This window comes from Ovis aries, chromosome 1, assembly GCF_016772045.2.
Source record: "Ovis aries strain OAR_USU_Benz2616 breed Rambouillet chromosome 1, ARS-UI_Ramb_v3.0, whole genome shotgun sequence".
Classification (NCBI taxonomy): Eukaryota; Metazoa; Chordata; class Mammalia; order Artiodactyla; family Bovidae; genus Ovis; species Ovis aries.
This window is the reverse complement of record NC_056054.1, coordinates 38133263-38150808: the sequence shown is the minus strand read 5'-3', so window position 1 is coordinate 38150808 and position 17546 is coordinate 38133263. Positions and strand designations below refer to the sequence as shown.

At 38.9% G+C, this 17546-nt stretch overlaps 1 protein-coding gene across 11 annotated transcripts in view; it reads right to left on the bottom strand.

Moving 5' to 3' along the window:
* Positions 1–12178, bottom strand: part of ATG4C (autophagy related 4C cysteine peptidase) — a 99860-nt gene extending 87682 nt beyond the window's left edge. For 5 of the 11 annotated variants that reach the window (XM_042249022.2, XM_012164245.5, XM_042249068.2 and 2 more), the window contains exon 1: positions 12064–12178. The gene's annotated coding sequence lies outside the window, so the exon portion shown is untranslated. Of the gene's footprint in view, positions 1–7397; positions 7497–12016 lie in introns of all 11 variants that reach the window. The other 6 variants (XM_042249041.2, XM_042249052.2, XM_042249033.2 and 3 more) reach the window with 3 other exon arrangements.
* Positions 12179–17546: the final 5368 nt, after the last annotated feature.

The window sequence follows — 17546 nt, the reverse complement described above, 5'->3', positions numbered from 1 at the left end:
GTGACTGAACGACAACAATGAGCTGTATCAAGTGCCAGTAGGCAAAAGCCTTCACCTGTGCAGCACTGAGTATTACTTGTTCACAGACTATAAAGTCATCATGATAACCAACCTAGATGATTAAACACTACAGTAAGAACTTTTATGTTATCTGGGCTATCTTAAGCATTCCTTGATCTTATCTCTAAGAAGAACATAATATTGACTATGGTTTGATTTGTTGTTGTCCAGGTGCTAAGTTGTGTCTGACTCTTTTGACCCAATGGACTGCAGTGCGCCAGGCTTCCCTGTCCTTCACTATCTCCAGGAGTTTGCTCAGATTCATGTCCATGGGTCAGTGATGCTATCTAACCATCTCATCCTCTGCTATTCTCTTCTCCTTTTGCCTTATGTCAGTACCTTAGTAACCTCTGATGACTCCAAGATAACCATGAATGCTTGCAGCCTCCATACTTAAAAATGCAATTTTGCAATCTGTTAAGTCCACAGTCTACATATAAGAAATAATATACTAGGTCAAGTCATTTAATCAACAAAATAAACATAACCTCTATAAAAACTCAAGGATGTCAGAATCTTAGGATTAAAGGGGAACTTAAAGCATCTAGCGGAAAAGGCAATGGCACCCCACTCCAGTACACTTGCCTGGAAAATCTCATGGGCGGAGGAGCCTGGTAGGCTGCAGTCCCTGGGGTCACTAAGAGTCAGACACGACTGAGTGACTTCACTTTCACTTTTCACTTTGATGCATTGGAGAAGGAAATGGCAACCCACTCCAGTGTTCTTGCCTGGAGAATCCCAGGGACGGGGAAGCCTGGTGGGCTGCTGTCTATGGGGTCGCACAGAGTCGGACACGACTGAAGTGACTTAGCAGTAGGAGCAGTAAAGCATCTAGGAACTATTAAGTAGTAATATTAATAGTCTTGGCCATTTTCCGACCCAATACACTCCAATCTACCAGTAGCTTCTCCTAATCCTATCTTCCACTTTTTGGATGGGAGCAGCAGTGAAAGAAAATCACTCTTCTCCCAGAAATCTGATCTGCTCTCGGGTTTGGACTTATTAATCACTAATCAGGTTCATCTACTCATACGGCAGCACAATTTCCTTTACAACAACCTTGCCAAGTGCATTCAACCAGTCTCTGAGTGAACACTCCTAAGACAGGGAACTGAGTATATAATGAGCTTTGTACTGAGCCAGATATACAGCTATAAGTTTACAAGTTTGATAATATTTTAAACTATCTATTCTCTACTAACATAACAAATCCCTTGGACAGGAAGGAGATTAAACCAATCAATCCTAAAGGAAATCAATCCTGAACATTCACTGGAATGACTGATACTAAAGCTGATACTCCAATACTTTGGCCGCCTGATGCCAAGAGCCAATTCACTGGAAAAAATCCTGATGCTGGGAATGATTGAGAACAGGAGGAGAAGGGGACAACAGAGGATGAGATGGTTGGATGGCATTACTGACTCAATGGACATGAGTTTGAGCAAACTCCAGAAGATAATGAATGAAGGACAGGAAGGCTGGAGCGCTGGAGTTCATGGAGTCACAAGGAGTCGGAGACAACTTAGTGACTGAACAATAACAACAGTTCTAAACATCTACACTTGCTTGAAAGACATATAAACCAAAAGTCTCTGTCCTGATAATTTCCACTAACAGTTCCTGGCTGTGTTTTCTGAAATCAATCCCCCTTCCATTTGACAGCCCATCAGAAAGTTTCAGTCAGACTTCTTGGTCTCCCCTCACGGTCGAGTGGTTAAGAATCAGCCTGCCCGTGCAGAGGACATGGGTTTGAACCCTGCTCTGGGGGGATCCCACATGCTGGGGGGCAACTAAGCCCTGCACCACAACTGCTGAGTGTGCATTCTAGAGCCCATGTGCCACAACTACTGAAACCTGTGCACCTAGATCCTCTGCTGCGCAACGAGACAAGCCACCAAATGAGAAGCTGGTGAAACACAACTAGAGAGTAGCCCCAGCTCTCCACAACTAGAGAAAGCCCTTGAGCAGCAACGAACACCCAGTGCAGCCAAAAATAAATCTTAAAAAAAAAAGACATACTTCTTGCTCCTCGCCCCACCCCATCATCTCTTTCCACTTTCAACATTCTTAATTCCTTCAGTTGGAGGATTGTTATATGAGTGGTAACGAGTGCCTCAATCAGGGCGCTGGTAAGGGGATAAGGAATAAGGAGATACAAGCAAGAAACTGAGACGGCAGAATGAGCAACATCATATATGAATATTTATATGCCCACATACAGGAGAGAGACTAAAGTGACTGAGATTTCAGGTCTGATGTCTAAGAGGATAATGATACTATTAACAGAAAAGGGGAACCCAGGGATAAAAAGCTAAAGAAAGATGGAGGATTCAGTGTGAGACACAGTGATTCTGAGATTTCTAACAAACAAATTTGGATAAGATCTCCTCTAAGTCCCATTCCATTAGATACTTTTGTCAAGGAAAAGGTGCAACCATATTATTGAAACTAGAAATTACATATCATATAAACACAAAGCATCATTTATTCATTCATCCAGTATTGCAATGCTTACTTCTGTAAGGCACTATAAGAAATACAATAAGCCACAAAACCCAGTTCCTGTCCCCATTAACCCTGCATTTTAATAAGCAAGATGTTTATAACTAATCAGAACTCAAGGCTGAATATGGCTATGTCTCACATTAGAAATATAAAATGCTCATTTATTAAGAGAAATATTTTTTCCCTTTCCAGTGAGAATATTCACACATGAAAAGGCATTCTTTAAATACGAAGAACAAGGACATACAAATAACATCTTTCTATTCTGGGTGTAAATACAGGAAAATACTAGCCATCGTTTCTAGGAGTGAGTTAAAGTACCCTGAACAATTATATCTATTGTTAAAGATTAATGCTTGAATTGTATTATCAGTCAAAAGAAGAGCATTGTTTAAAATGTTCACAAACACAATTGTTCTGGCTTACAATTGGAATTGTTTGATGTCATTTTTCTCAACATTTTTAATTTTAAATAATAAAAAAAATTACACCAGTTTGAAAATAGAGCTATGAGTTTAACGCCTTATAAAGATAAAAACTGCATATTCTGTAACTGTTCTAGAGTTTCCTATTACTATATATTATGATATCATTTTAAATTATTATGTCTACTTTAGTAGTTTTACAGATAACCAATTTTACAGGAAGTCTATTAAAAAGTAGTTTAGTAGGAACTTAACTATATTTTAAATTGATAACATAATCACAGAAAAAATAATTCAAATAACTCTGAATATCTACTTTGACTGTACATCTTTAGAGGGATATATTCCAAGGACATAAACTGGCAAAGAAATCTTTATTTGGTAAATCTGTTGCAGGAGGGAGTATTAGTATTGTAATTCCAAAACTAGCATATGTGTGGTGTGTGTGTGTGTGTGTGTGTGTGTGTGTATGTGTGTGAGTACTCGTGCGTGCATGCTTAGTCTCTCAGTCATGTCTGACTTTGCATCCCCATGGACTGTAGCCTGCCAGAGTCCTCTGTCAACAGAATTCTCCAGGGCAAGAATACTGGAGTGGGTTGCCATGCCCTCCTCCAGGCATACATGTGTGTAAGACAGTAAATATAAATGAGTAAACATATTAATATGGCTGAGAATCAGAATTCTCCCTGTAGGAAAAGGGAGACACAAATATAAACTGCGTGAAGGTAAAGTTGAACTCTGTGGTTTTGAACCTGAAGGTATCCTATAAAATCATGATTTCTTTTAAAACGTGCGTGTGTGTGTCCATTTAAAGGGCCCAAAAGCAATGATACTCCAGTAGTAACGAGTTTTTTCAATGCCTAAATTTTGGTTTCTAAGTACCATTTTCCACTAAAATGAATAAGGGTGCTGGTGGTAAAAGAAGGTGGTAAAAGTGTTGACTCCCAGCCTCAAGCAGAGAATAGATAAGGTAAGCCTGCAACAAGGTGTCCAAATACCAATATGGACATATACAAAGGTCATAGGAACTACTTTGAAGGGACTAATCAAATTTGAGATAACTCAATCATCAAAAGAGAATAATGCTAACACCGGCTTTGCTGGTGGCCCAGTGGTAAGAAACCACCTGTCAATGCAGGAGACATGGGTTCAATCCCTGATCCAGGAAGATTCCACGTGCTGCGAGTAAGTAAGCCTGTGCACCACAACTATTGAGCCTGTACTCGAGAGCCCAGGAGCTGCAATTACTGAGCCCACGTGCTACAGCTACTGAAACCTGTATGCCCTAGAGCCCATGTTCCACAGGAGAAGCCACTGCAATGAGAAGCCCACTTGGCAAACTACCAAAAAGCCCACACAGCAGTGAAGACCCAACACAGCCATAAATAAACTAACCAATTAATGTAACTATTTTCTAAAGAATAATGGTAACAGATCATCACACTGGATAAATTTTTAAAAAAGGAATTGTTGGATACACAGTGAAACTAAAAAGAAAAGGAGAAGGAATATATCTTCTTTCGAGAGATAGTCAACCAACACATGTAGATGGAATGAGAGAACTGGAAAACCATTATTTGCAAACCACCAGTGCCATGGTTGACTCAGAAAAGGATCGTCTATGGTTACTAAAACCACTGTTATAGAAAAAAAAATTAATAGAAAACAGAATATCCAATGATAAAGTAACACCTCCAGAGATTAATTATTAAATACAAAACAGAAAAGATATCTTTAGAATGTAGGAATCTGTCTAACCTAAGCGGTCAACCTTAACATCACCAATAACCTACAAATAATCATTATATTACTCTTGATGTAATCAAATGAAAAGTTTACAATAACTACCATATAATAACAATCTCAGGGAAAAAAAGCACACAGCCTGAAACTGTGAGGAAACAATCAAATTCATTTTGTGAGACATTCTACATACAACTGACCTGGACTTTTCAAAACTGACAAAGTCTTGAAAGACCAAAAAAAGAAAAAGGAAGGAAGACAGGAGGAAAAAGATGAGGATTGTTCTAGATAAAAGAAAACAAGAGAAATGTGACAACTAAATATAATTTATAATCTCTTCTTATATTTTAATATTTTTTTCCTGAAAAGTTATAAGGGAAATTACTGGAACATTGGGGTAAATTTCAATTTTTTCATATGGCTTATATATTAGGTAATATTATCAAATCAAAATTAAATTATTTGGGTATGCTAATAGCATTATAGTTATGTTAAGAGGCTGTCCTAGATCTTAGGACAAAATATTTAATAAGACAGTGTCATGATGTTTCCACTTTCCTTCCAAATGGTTTAACAACAACAAAAAAAAGTGTGCATTTATGTGTGTGTGTCCAGGTGGCACTAGCGGTAAAGAATTCACCTGCCAATGCAGGCAGACGTAAAAGATGTGAGTTCCATCCCTGGGTTGAGAAGATCCCCTGGAGGAAGAAATGGCAACCCACTCCAGTATTCTTGCCTGGAGAAACCCATGGGCAGAGAGTCTGGTGGACTATAGCGCATGGGGTGACAGAGATGGATATGACTAAAGTGACTAAGTGCAAGCATATGTGTGTGTGTGTGTGTGTGTGTGTGTGTGTGTGTGTGCATGCACACATGCTAGAGAAAAAGCAAACGAGCCATAATGCTAACAAGTGAATCTAGCTGAAGGATATATAGGTACTTTATTACTCTTTCAACTTTTTTTATAGGTTTATAACTTTCAAAAGAAAGTAACTTGGGGGAAAAAAGTAGGATGGAAATCAAATTGACGTTAGAGCAGCTGATCAGATTTTATAACATTTAACTACTTCTTCACCCTATCCATAAGACCTAAAAGCCAATAAAAGTCCAGAAAGGTTGGACTAGTAATAATTTTAACAAATAATAAGTAATTAGTAACAAATTTTAACAAATAATTAGTAATTACTAATTAGTAATTAGTAATAGTAAGCCAATCCATCATTAATTTCCAATTATAGCTATTGCTGTTGTTATTTAGTCACTAAGTCATGTCTAACTCTTTTGCAACCCCATGGACCACAGCCCCCCAGGCTCCTCTGTCCATGGGATTCTTCAGGCAAGAATACTGGAGTGGGTTGCCATTTCCTTCTCCAGGGGATCTTCCCGACTCAGGGATCAAATCTGAGTCTCCTGCATTGGCAGGCAGATTCTGGTATGAATTCTATGAAAGATGCCATGTGCTAACTCATTTAGGATGAGTAATTGTGAATAAACAAAAGCTTTCTTATATTTTCCCCAAATTCAAATATGACTACCAAACAAAATTTTTTACCCGAGATCTATAAGTTAAGAGGAATGCTAAAATTAAAACATTGTACAGAAATCCAGATGATCTCAGACACAACATCACTATAATAATAATCATAACAATAATAAAACAAACTCTATACTGAGAATTTTGTATAACCCATGCACACATCCCATCTCTTTAATCTTCACAACAACTCTATAAGCCAGGTACTATTGTTATACTCATTCTATAGATTTAAAAACTAACAAAGGCTAAATGCTGCAAGATTATACTGCTACAAAATGCAAAACACACCTTGAATCCAGGCAACCTGACTCCAAGCCCAAGTTTTTTGCTCTGTACTCTCTACAGCTTTTTACTATGAAATATAAATTTTAAATAACCAACTGTATTGATCCAATATCTATCAAAAATTATATAAAGGAGTCATTTCAGAAAAAATCAAAAGCATTCCCTAAAACATTTATATGTATATATACACCAACTAAATGAAGTTAGAATTTAACCAGATGCCCAATTTATTGCCAAATCCCAAGTGAAAATAAAGACGATATATAGCTTGATTACTCAGTTATCTATTCATATATATGGCTGAATATGTTACATATAAATTTAAAACAAATTCCAATATTTTCCCAAAGGCCTTCATCTAGAACTTCCTCCCTGCCCACTCAAGAAAAATAATACTGAAAAAACTTCTTTCAGGTACACTATTCCTCAAATAAACAATGACATAAAAGGAAAAAAAAGAAGAATTAAGACATTAACCTTTAACACCGATGCCATAGTGAAAACAAAGCATGTCCCCCCAAAACCCAGTCATCTTACACTGTTTTCTGTTTCATGAATTGTACTACAATCCATCTAGTTACACAAGCCAAAAAATCTAGTGGTGGCCAATGGCACCTTTCTCTCCTTCATTTCTCATACCCAATTAATCACCAAATTCCACACCTAAACATCTCTAAAATCCCTCCACTTTTATTTATCTTCACCATCACTTTGTCTAAGGTATTATTGTCTCTTATAAGGCCTCTTCTCATCTATACTATCTTCTGTGTAAACAGTTTTCTCTTCCGTATAACATCTAGTCTTTTTTCACAAAACTTAACAAACAGTTGCACGTTTACCTTTTTTGATGGAATATTTATGTCTGCCTTCCCTCGTATATTTTGTGTGGTAGAGACGCTATTTACTCATCACCATATCACCGTGGCCTAGGAAAGTGCCTAGTAAATAAATATATAAATGCTAAATGATTGAATGCATGTCAAAGATTACAAACTTATTTATAAATAGTCCAAAAAAACTAAGTAGTTATAAGGTTCATGAATCATTACAAGGAGTACCTTATTTCATCATTTCTAGATCACACATTGTTACATTTCATTTTTTTTATTTTTACATCTTTAACTCCTAAACTGAATACATCTTATAGTCAACAATCTCTGTATGCTTAATTGGCAATTTTTTCCTTTCATAGCAGTTCATAAAATAATAGCACATCTTGACGTAAACAAGGGGAAAAAACCTCATTATTTGATGAAACAGGTAAATCTGGCTCACTCAGTTCAAACTTGGTAGGCTAACCTCCCTTTTCCATTGGCTACTCTGCTACTGCCGGTATTCAATAATTAACAGGGCCTACTGGTTCTTTCACCAACAGCTATCAAATCTTTTCCTTAAATCCCAGAACAATGACACTACACCTATCTAATTCCACGTTGCCTGCTGAGTTCTTGCCCTAGCTACATTCATTTAAATATTTGCTTCAAATTCAACCAACACTGAGCACCTATATGCAAAGAACTAAAGATACCAAACAGTCCAGCAATCTGTGCTTTCTGCTAATCTCTTTCCTATAATTTAGAATTTTGCTCATTTTATGCCTCAAACTGGAACTACTTTCCTCCCAATTTTTATCTACCAAATTCCTACTCAATACTTTAGCTCTAGATCATATTTCATCTTCATGAAATATCCCCTAGTTAATCTTTCAACCTTAACATTCTAAAACAGATGAAATCTAATGCATATTGGTTGCATTTTCTTTACCATCTGAGCCACAAGGGAAGTCCCCCATATTGGTTGTATTTTCTGTTTCCTGAAGGCAAGGTTTACATGTCATACATTCTGATAGAGTGTAAACTCCCTAAGAGAAAGGATTTTTGTCCCTTTTGTTCACTGTTATATTCCAAGCACCTAGAAGAGTATCTGGTACATAACAGCTGCTTAGTAAGTATCTACTGAATTAATGCTCTCTAGTATGTGGTCAAGAAGCAACAGTTAGAACCAGACATGAAACAATGGACTGGTTCAAAATTGGGAAAGGAGTATGTCAAGGCTGTACACTGTCAGCCTGCTTATTTAACTTAAATGCAAAGTACAGCCAAAGCTCCATTACTTTGGCCACCTGAAGCAAAGACCTGACTCATTGGAAAAGACCCTGATGCTGGGAAAGATTGAAGGCGGGAGAAGGGGATGACAGAGGATGAGATGGTTGGATGGCATCACCAACTTGATGGACATGAGTTTGAGCAAGCTCCAGGAGTTGGTGATGGACTGGGAAGCCTGGCGTGCTGCAGCTCATGGGGTCACAAAGAGTCAGACACGACTGAGCAACTGAACTGAACTGAACGGAACTGCAGAGTACCTCATGAAAATGCTGGGCTGAATGACTCACAAGCTAGAATCAAGACTGCTGGGAGAAATATCAACAACCTCAGAAACACAGATGATACCACTTTAATGGCAAAAAGTGAAGAGGAAATAAAGAGCCTCTTGACAAGGGTAAAAGAGAACAGACAAACTGGCTTAAAACTCAACATTCAAAAAATGAAGATCATGGCAGCTGGTCCTATCACCTCATGGCAAACAGACAGGGAAAAAAGTGGAAGCAGTGACAGACTTAATTTTCTTGGGCCCCAAAATCACTGCAGACAGTGAAGCCATGAAATTAAGACACTTGCTCCTTGGAAGAAAAGCCATGACAAACCTAGACAGCATGTTAAAAAGCAGAGATAGTCAAAGCTATGGTTTTTCCAGTAGTCGTGTATGAACGTGCTGCTGCTACTGCTGCTTCTAAGTCACTTCAGTCGTGTCCAACTCTGTGCAACCCCATAGATGGCAGCCCACTAGGCTCCTCTGTCCCTGGGATTCTCCAGGCAAGAATACTGGAGTGGGTTGCCATTTCCTTCTCCAATGCATGAAAGTGAAAAGCGAAAGTGAAATTGCTCAGTCATGCCCGACTCTTAGCAACCCCATGGACTGCAGCCTACCGGGCTCCTCTGTCCATGCGATTTTCCAGGCAAGAGTATTGGAGTGGGGTGCCACTGCCTTCTCCGTATGAATGTGAGAGTTGGACAATAAAGAAGGCTGAGCACCAAAGAACTGATTCCTTCGAACTGTGGTGCTGAAGAAGATTCTTGAGAGTCCCTTGGACTGCAAGGAGATCCAACCAGTCCATCCTAAAGGAAATCAACCCTGAATATTTATTGGAAGGACTGATGATAAAGCTGAAGTTCCAATACTTTGGCCACCTGACGGAAGAGATGACTCATTGGAAGAGACCCTGAGGCTGGGAAAGATTGAAGGCAGAAGGATAAGAGGGCGATAGAGGATGAGATGGTTGGATGGCATCACTGACTCACTGGGAATGAGTTTGAGTAAACTCCAGAAGACAGTGAAGGAAGAGGAAGCCTGGCATGTTGCAGGCCATGTGGTCACAGAGTTGGATGCGACTTGACAACTGCACAACAATAATATACTCCAGGGTATAGAACAAATCTTTGCAGCTATAGTAAGAGGGAAGAGTCAAGAGGAACTGGATTAAATGACTTGAACTCCTTGAGCTTCAGTTTCTTCATCTGCTAAATGTAAATAATACTCAATAGCACAATAAGTTGTTATAATGATTCAATGCAATAATGTTTTAAAGCATCTAGTACAGAGCTGAGGACCAGAGGATGCCCTCAGTAAATCTTTTGATGACAGTGTGACAACAGTTAAACAGTGAGAAGCATTCAATAAATGCCTATTAAATGAATAAAATCTCAGGAAAAATATAAAAAGTTTGAGCAATGTCTAACCTCATCATTTATCCAATAAAGAATTCATGAGTGAGTTAATTCTGAAATATTATATGTACATTCACCCTCAATCTTAAGCATGGTTGAAACCATTTCTGATTAATTAGGAATAACCCCCACCAATAGTCAGTATACAAGTATTAATATTTATACTTTACTGACACACAGAGATTATATTTAATTCCTAAAGAAGAACAATAATTTTACTATTAGAGTAGTAAAATACTGAGAATAAAAGAAAGCTGCAAAGTTACTGAAGTTACATGGTCCCCAGAAAGCCAGGAAGTACAAAAGTTTCTGTCTACAAAACACTAGTGAGTGATAAATTATAAAAAGCAGTTTTACCAGCTCTATCAAAATATATACAAATATGTGATAAATAATCATAACAAATAAACTCTTCAATATATTTGTATTCCATTTTACAGGGAAAAAAAGAGGATCAGTTAAAATGGGTTTTAAACTGTTTCTTCAAACCTATTTCTTATATTGGCTACTTTTTAACTTTAAACAGTTCCCAGAATTTTACAGTGAGATTATTAATTCAACATAGCATCAGATTATTGAACTAATTAGAAACTCTCCCTTGTTCAGGGAAGACACTTTCACCTTGTAAATTGGTATATACACAAACTTTTCCTTTCAAAGCTTTTCCAGCCCCTCTGGGTACTTTCAATGACTCACAATCTAATCACCAATCATAAACAACAAAGGAGGAAAGAGCCATCGTGTCTATCTACTATTAATTGTGTCTATCTGCTATTAATTGACATAAAGTCATCACAAAAATTCCACTGGGGATATATGTCTTGAGTAGGAAAAGAGAAAAAGATCCCATCTAAGTATTTCAGATACAAGCAGATCTAAGAGGTGGTATTCTCCTCTAACCATGGGGTAGCAGTAACCCCTTGTGGGAAAATAATCAAAACAAACCGAAAAAGTAAGCCAAAGAGATCTTAAGCATAAACGCCTAGAGTCACATTTAGCTGATCCGTTGACGTCTCTGGTATTCACCAGTTATCCTAACAACGTATTTGAACCTCCAATCTAAAAGCCCTGAGATGTGGATGGAGGTGGAAGGGTTGAGGACGAGTAGGAACCAGATTGAGTGAGTAAACTGTTAAGGTCTGGATGGAAAAGCATTAAGATATTCGGGCAAATATATTAAGTGTCTGAAGCAGTAACAAAGGCCTAAAAAGGGATAAAGGAGTGAGGAATGAGAAGATTAAGATCTTGAGGATCTGATTTGGGTTTGTTTATTTTCTTCTTGTTTTAATCGGAAAGAAATAGGGAAGGAGCTAAATAGATGCAAGAACTGAGGAGAAAAGAGATCGTGCCTGAAACACCCAAGAAAACCCTCTAGAGGCGGGGAAACAGCTTCCCACAGGAAGGCTTAGGCTTAGTTAGCTCTGGAGCCCAGGAAGGGAAGGAGTCAGGAAAATGATACCAGAAAGGAGAGATGAGGGTGACGCCAAAACCCTCAGAGAGCCGAAAAGGCTGGCCACAGGGTTTCCCATTGAGGGCAAGACCCGACTCCCCCCCCCCGCGCCCCCACTTCTTCCTCAAGGAAACCCGATCTTTCGAGGGGACCAGAGACACTAAGTCCCAACCTTCTCCTGAGCTAGCAGAGTCAGGAGAAGAACCTCAAGTCGCTCCCTCACCAAAAAGAGAACTGCAGAAGTGTAAACAATGTGCAGGAGCCACCAACCGGGAAATGCTCCAGCTCCAGCAGCAGCCGCCGCAAAAGCAGCCCGCATACAAGCCGACTCTCCGACCTCAGCGCCGCAGCCACAGGCTCCTCGAGCTCCCCGGCCACCGTAGTCAGAGAAACGCCCCACCTCACCCGCTTCAAGCCTAGTAGGTCAGCCACTTCCGGGGCATTAAAGCCTATTGATTGGCGGCAGCAATAGCCAGACCAATGGCAAGACCCTGAGGCTGGCCAAGATTGAAGGCGGGAGAAGAAGGGGAAGATAGAGGATGAGATGGTGGGATGGCATCACCGACTCAATGGACATGAGTTTGAGTAAACTCAGGGAGGTGGTGATGGACAGGGAGGCCTGGCGTGCTGCAGTCCAAGGGGTCGAAAGAATCGGACACGGCTGAGCGACTGAACTGAACTGTACTGTGCAAGAGCCATAGTGACAGGCCCCTGATCTATTTACTTCATCCATCCTTTTTTCGCTCCTTTCGCCACTCAGACTGTAAGCCACCAATATAGCAAGCACAGAACCAAGGGAAAGTATCCACCTATAAGCGGTGTCTCTGATAGACAAAACATCATTCCTGCCTGGAGTTCCTGTTGAACAGACTTCAACTCCCAGCGTGCCGTGAACACCACGCCCTCTCCTCGAACGCGGGAACTACAAGATCCAGCATGCACTGTGCCGTTTATTTCTCACTCTCCCCGAAACACCCGCAGACCCCAAAAGCGGTTTCAGAAGACTCACTAAATCCTTTACATTAATGTAGACCTTTCTACCAAGCTCCACTTTGGTAAAAAATACAAGTATTTCTTTTCTTTTTGTAAAAGTATTCGGAAGGGGCTATAGGTAAATACTTATAAAATATCAAGGAATATGTGCTTTCATTTTCCATGTTTAGATTATTTTCCAGAATTGAAACAGAACAGTCTGCGAAGGCTTTTTATGAAATGGAAATTTTTATCCTCTTTCATAAGGTGTGTTGAGAGAAATACTAAATTACTGCAGAGTGTAATGCTGTAAGATTTGCTGGAACAAGGGCTACGAGACATGCTTCTGAATTGCGTAGGGAATTACAGTAAGAGCTAGAAGTGAAAAATTAACAGTCTGTACTAGCGGACTATGAAACCACATGGGAAAGAAAATCCTTCAGAATGCAGAGTTGAAAAGTTCAAAATTTGATTTGAAAACGTTTTCATTTTTTTATGTGTTTAATGGTTTGAATTATTTTTATTATTCTCACAAAAACAGGTAACTGCACAACTATTTATTTTCTGTTATGCAGTAGAGCAACCAAATAACCAATCACACAATGAATATAGTAAGATGTAACATTTATTAGAGTGAGTGAACAAAAGAACTCTTTTCTTGCCTGATTAGACAGCTGGTGGATCCACATTTTAAAATACAGAACTCTGTTTTGATTTCTTAGGACAGATAATATACATTTAACAAGCTGTCTGGATGATTTTTTTGTTACTTTCATAAAGTCTTAGACTACAAGAGCAAATAAATTTTATTTTTAATATTATACAATAACAGGATGTGAGAAACAATGCTTTTATTCTTTAATTAATATGGTAATTTTACAAAATAAAATTTTGTATACCACAAACATTGGTATTCTGTGGATTTACTTGTACAAAACAAATTTTAATTGGTTAGTAAAACAGTAGAATACTTTCCACTTTTACAACTTCACATAGAAGTCACAGAGGGGAAATATATTCTGTAACCTTGGCATGGCATCTATCCAACTCCCGAGTGCTAAATTATTCAGCACAAGCAGGTAAATATTTAAAACCTACTATCATGGAAAACAATCTGCTGCTTTCTATACTCATGCACCATAGCAATGTGAACTCTATGAGAGAAAACATTTTCATTGGAATGATTCAGAGGTAATAATAAACTATAATTAGGTTATCTGCTATTCATAGGTGTTTGTAGTAAATAAACACATAATTAGATCCACTTATTAGGGGTGTTATTAAGGAAGCTTTGAAATATGCTAAATATTTGATACACATATTTCTAAAGCAGTTTCGATGATCAATTGTATAAATGAACATGGGAGTCTAAAGAGTACATAATTTATGTAACAGACTTCAGGTTTTTAAAAGAGATTCTTACAGCTGCAGCACTCAGCAATATTCTCTCCTCTAAACTGACTCCTATTCAGCCAATTGAAAACTGCATAGGAGTCAAAATTAGACCAGATGTTCATTTTTTTTTTCAACAAATACATAAGTACTGCTGAGGCAAAGCACTCTGCCTAGGCACTGAAGTCTTTTTTTGAATCACAATTTTAGGAAGTGTGACTTGTATATTCTGTGCTTCCTCGGTGGCTCAGCAGTAAAGAATCCTCCTGCTATGCAGGAAATGTGGGTTTGATCCCTGGGTTGGGAAAATTCCCCTGGAACAAGGCATGGCAACCCACTCCAGTATTCTTGCCTGGAAAATCCCATGGACAGAGGAACCTGGTGGGCTATAGTCCATAGGGTCAGAAAGAGTCAGGCACAACTGAGGCAACTTAGCACACACACAGGCACTTGTATACCATGGTAACAATCTTGAACTTTAAACTGTTTATAAAGGAAACCATTTAGGGAATGACAGATTGCATTTTTGACTGCTGGTTGCAGGATTATAGAGAATGGCTTGGAATGGAAAGAAAACTTAGGAGATTGTTTTCATAAATCAGATTTTAAGAAAATGGGAGATCTGAAATACATAGTAATAAGAAAAGATTTTAAAAAACTGCTCAGATATATTAGGACAGTAGAACTCAGAGGAAGGATGGGATAAGGAAGGGAGAAAGCAAAGGGTTTTTTTCAATTTTCTACCTGTTGAGTCAGAATGTTTAAGCACCATCAGAGGGCGATGCCCAGGAGGCAATTAGCTATGGCGCTTAAGGGGAAGATTTGAGCTGACTATATAGCTTTGGGACTCATTAGCTTTAAGTGAGAGTTTAAATCATGGGCATAGATAAGATTATGAACCAGGTGGGTAGGGATCTGAACTAGTAACCAAGAAGCCAAAAGGTGACAGAAATGAGGGAGGTGGAGAACAGTATAAGTAAATATCATGAAATTTTGAAAGGAACAGGAGTTTTACATAAAAATAGAGGGTTCCTGGTTTAGTTGTAGCATTGAAAAATAAGGAGAGAGTCAGATACCTGGACTGGGTGTTTATGAGTAAATGAGATCAGAAAGACAAAAAAGCATAAATTCAAAAAAATTGCAGGGAGACAGAATCTTCAGAGAAGAGTCAGCATTTATTAAGACCAGAAAGTGAAGGAAGAATTCCATGGGTTGGACTTTCCCAGTGGTCCAGTGATTGGGAGTCTACCTGCCAATGCAGGGGATGTGAATTCAATCCCTCATCTGGGAAGATTCCACATGCCGCGGGGCAACTGAGCCTGTGAGCTGCATCTACTGAAGCCCAGCACCTAGAGCCTGTGCTCCACAGCAAGAGAAGTCACCATCATGAGAAGCCCGCGCACCGCATCTAGCGAGTAGCCCCCACTTGCCACAACTAGAGAGAAAGCTCGTGCGCAGAAACAAAGATCCAGGTCAGGCAAATAAATAAATTTTTTTGGAAAAAGAGTTCAGTGAGAGGAATCTGGAAGTAGGAAATGAGAGCATCAGAGAGAGAATGGAAAGATTTCAAATGGAGAAAAGTAGTAGAGATTGGGTCATAAGAAAGGAAGCATGATGGGAATAAACACAAAAGAGATGATGATCAGGCTTCCCTAGTGGCCCAGTGATTGAGAATCCCCTGCTAACATGGGTTCAGTCCGTGATCTGGGAGTATTTCATGTGCTACTAGGCAGCTAAACCTGTGCACCACAACTACTGAGCCTACAAACTGCAACTACTGAGCCAGCACACCTAGAGGCCCTGCTCTGCAACAGGAAAAGCCACCGCTAGGCATAGTCCACGTACTGCAACAAAGGGTACCTCCTGACTAGAGAAAGCCTGTGTACAGCAATGAAGAGTGAGCACAGCCCAAAATTTAAAAAATACATTTTAAAAAGAAAAAATGATGACCAGCCAGAAACATGAGGTAGTATTCACCAGCTTCAAGGTTTAAAAATAGAAATCCTATATGAATCTGCAGTTCACCCGAACTTGTATATGTAGCCTTCACTAGTCTTGGCAGCCAAGAGTGTAATTCACTGACTTAGGTTCTCTTTTATAGTGGAACTCAGAGTCCTCACAGCCAAGAGCTTCAGAAGACAAATAACCCCCACCCAAGCCCTACGAGTCATAAATTGTGAATTGCTTCACATATAGACTCTAAAGCAAACACTGTGGCCTATTTCTCTTGGTTTAAGCATGAACACGTGAGATAATTTCAGGCAATAATATGTGAGGGAAAATCTGCCGAGGCAGAAGGGAAGAAAAACTTCTGGAAAAAGATTTTCTCTCTAACAAAAAGCAATACATATTGTGTACTGTCGTCACGGTAGCATTATTCACAACAGGAAAAAGGTGGATGCAGGCCAAGGGTCCATCAACAGGTGAATGGATAAGCAAAATGTGATGTACAGACATAATGTACCATTATTACTTTTTTAAAAAGTGGGAAATTCTGATACATGCTACAATACGGATGAAATTTGAGGACCTTATACTGAGTCAAATAAGCCAATCAGCCATTCACAACAAAACAAATACAATTCACCCTGGAACAATGGAGTTAGGGCACCCATCCCCATGCAGTTGAAAATCTGCACACGTAACTTGTAGCCAGCCCTATATAACCACAGTTCTGCATCCACAGATTCAACCAACTTTGGAGTATGTATCACTGTAATATTTACTATTGAAAAAAAAAATCTGAGAATAAGTGGACCCATTCAGTTTAAACCCATGTTGTTTAGGGGTCAACTGTACTGTAAAATTTCACTAACCTGACTTATCTAGAGTAGTCACATTCACAGTGATAGAAAGTAGAATGCTGATTACCAGGGACTGAGGGAGAGAAAGGAACAGTCATTATTTAATGTATATAGTTTCAATTTTGCAAGATAGAATGGATTTTGTAAGATTTCTTTTTTTTTTTTTTCTGGAGCTACCCATCCTAGGAGGTCTGGTTTATTACAAATTCTTTCTCAAGTACTGAACCTCCTACAGGCAAGTGTTTGTGGACCAGAACTTAGTCTCTGAATGAATGGTGTTAGAGACATGGTGAGGGTTGCACAACAGTATGAATGTACTTGGTGTCACTGAACTGTAACTTAAAATGGTTAAAATTGTATATTTTATGTGTATTTTGCTACAATAAAAATAAATGAAGAGGGACTTTCCTGATGGTTCAGTGGCTAAGACGCCATGCTGCCAATGCAGGGGGTTTGGGTTTGATCTCTTGTCAAGGAACTAGATCCCACATGCTGCAATTAAAGATCAAAGATTCTGCTTGAAGCAACTAAGACCAAGCACAGCCAAACAAGTAAATAGGTAAATAAAATAATAAAAATAATATC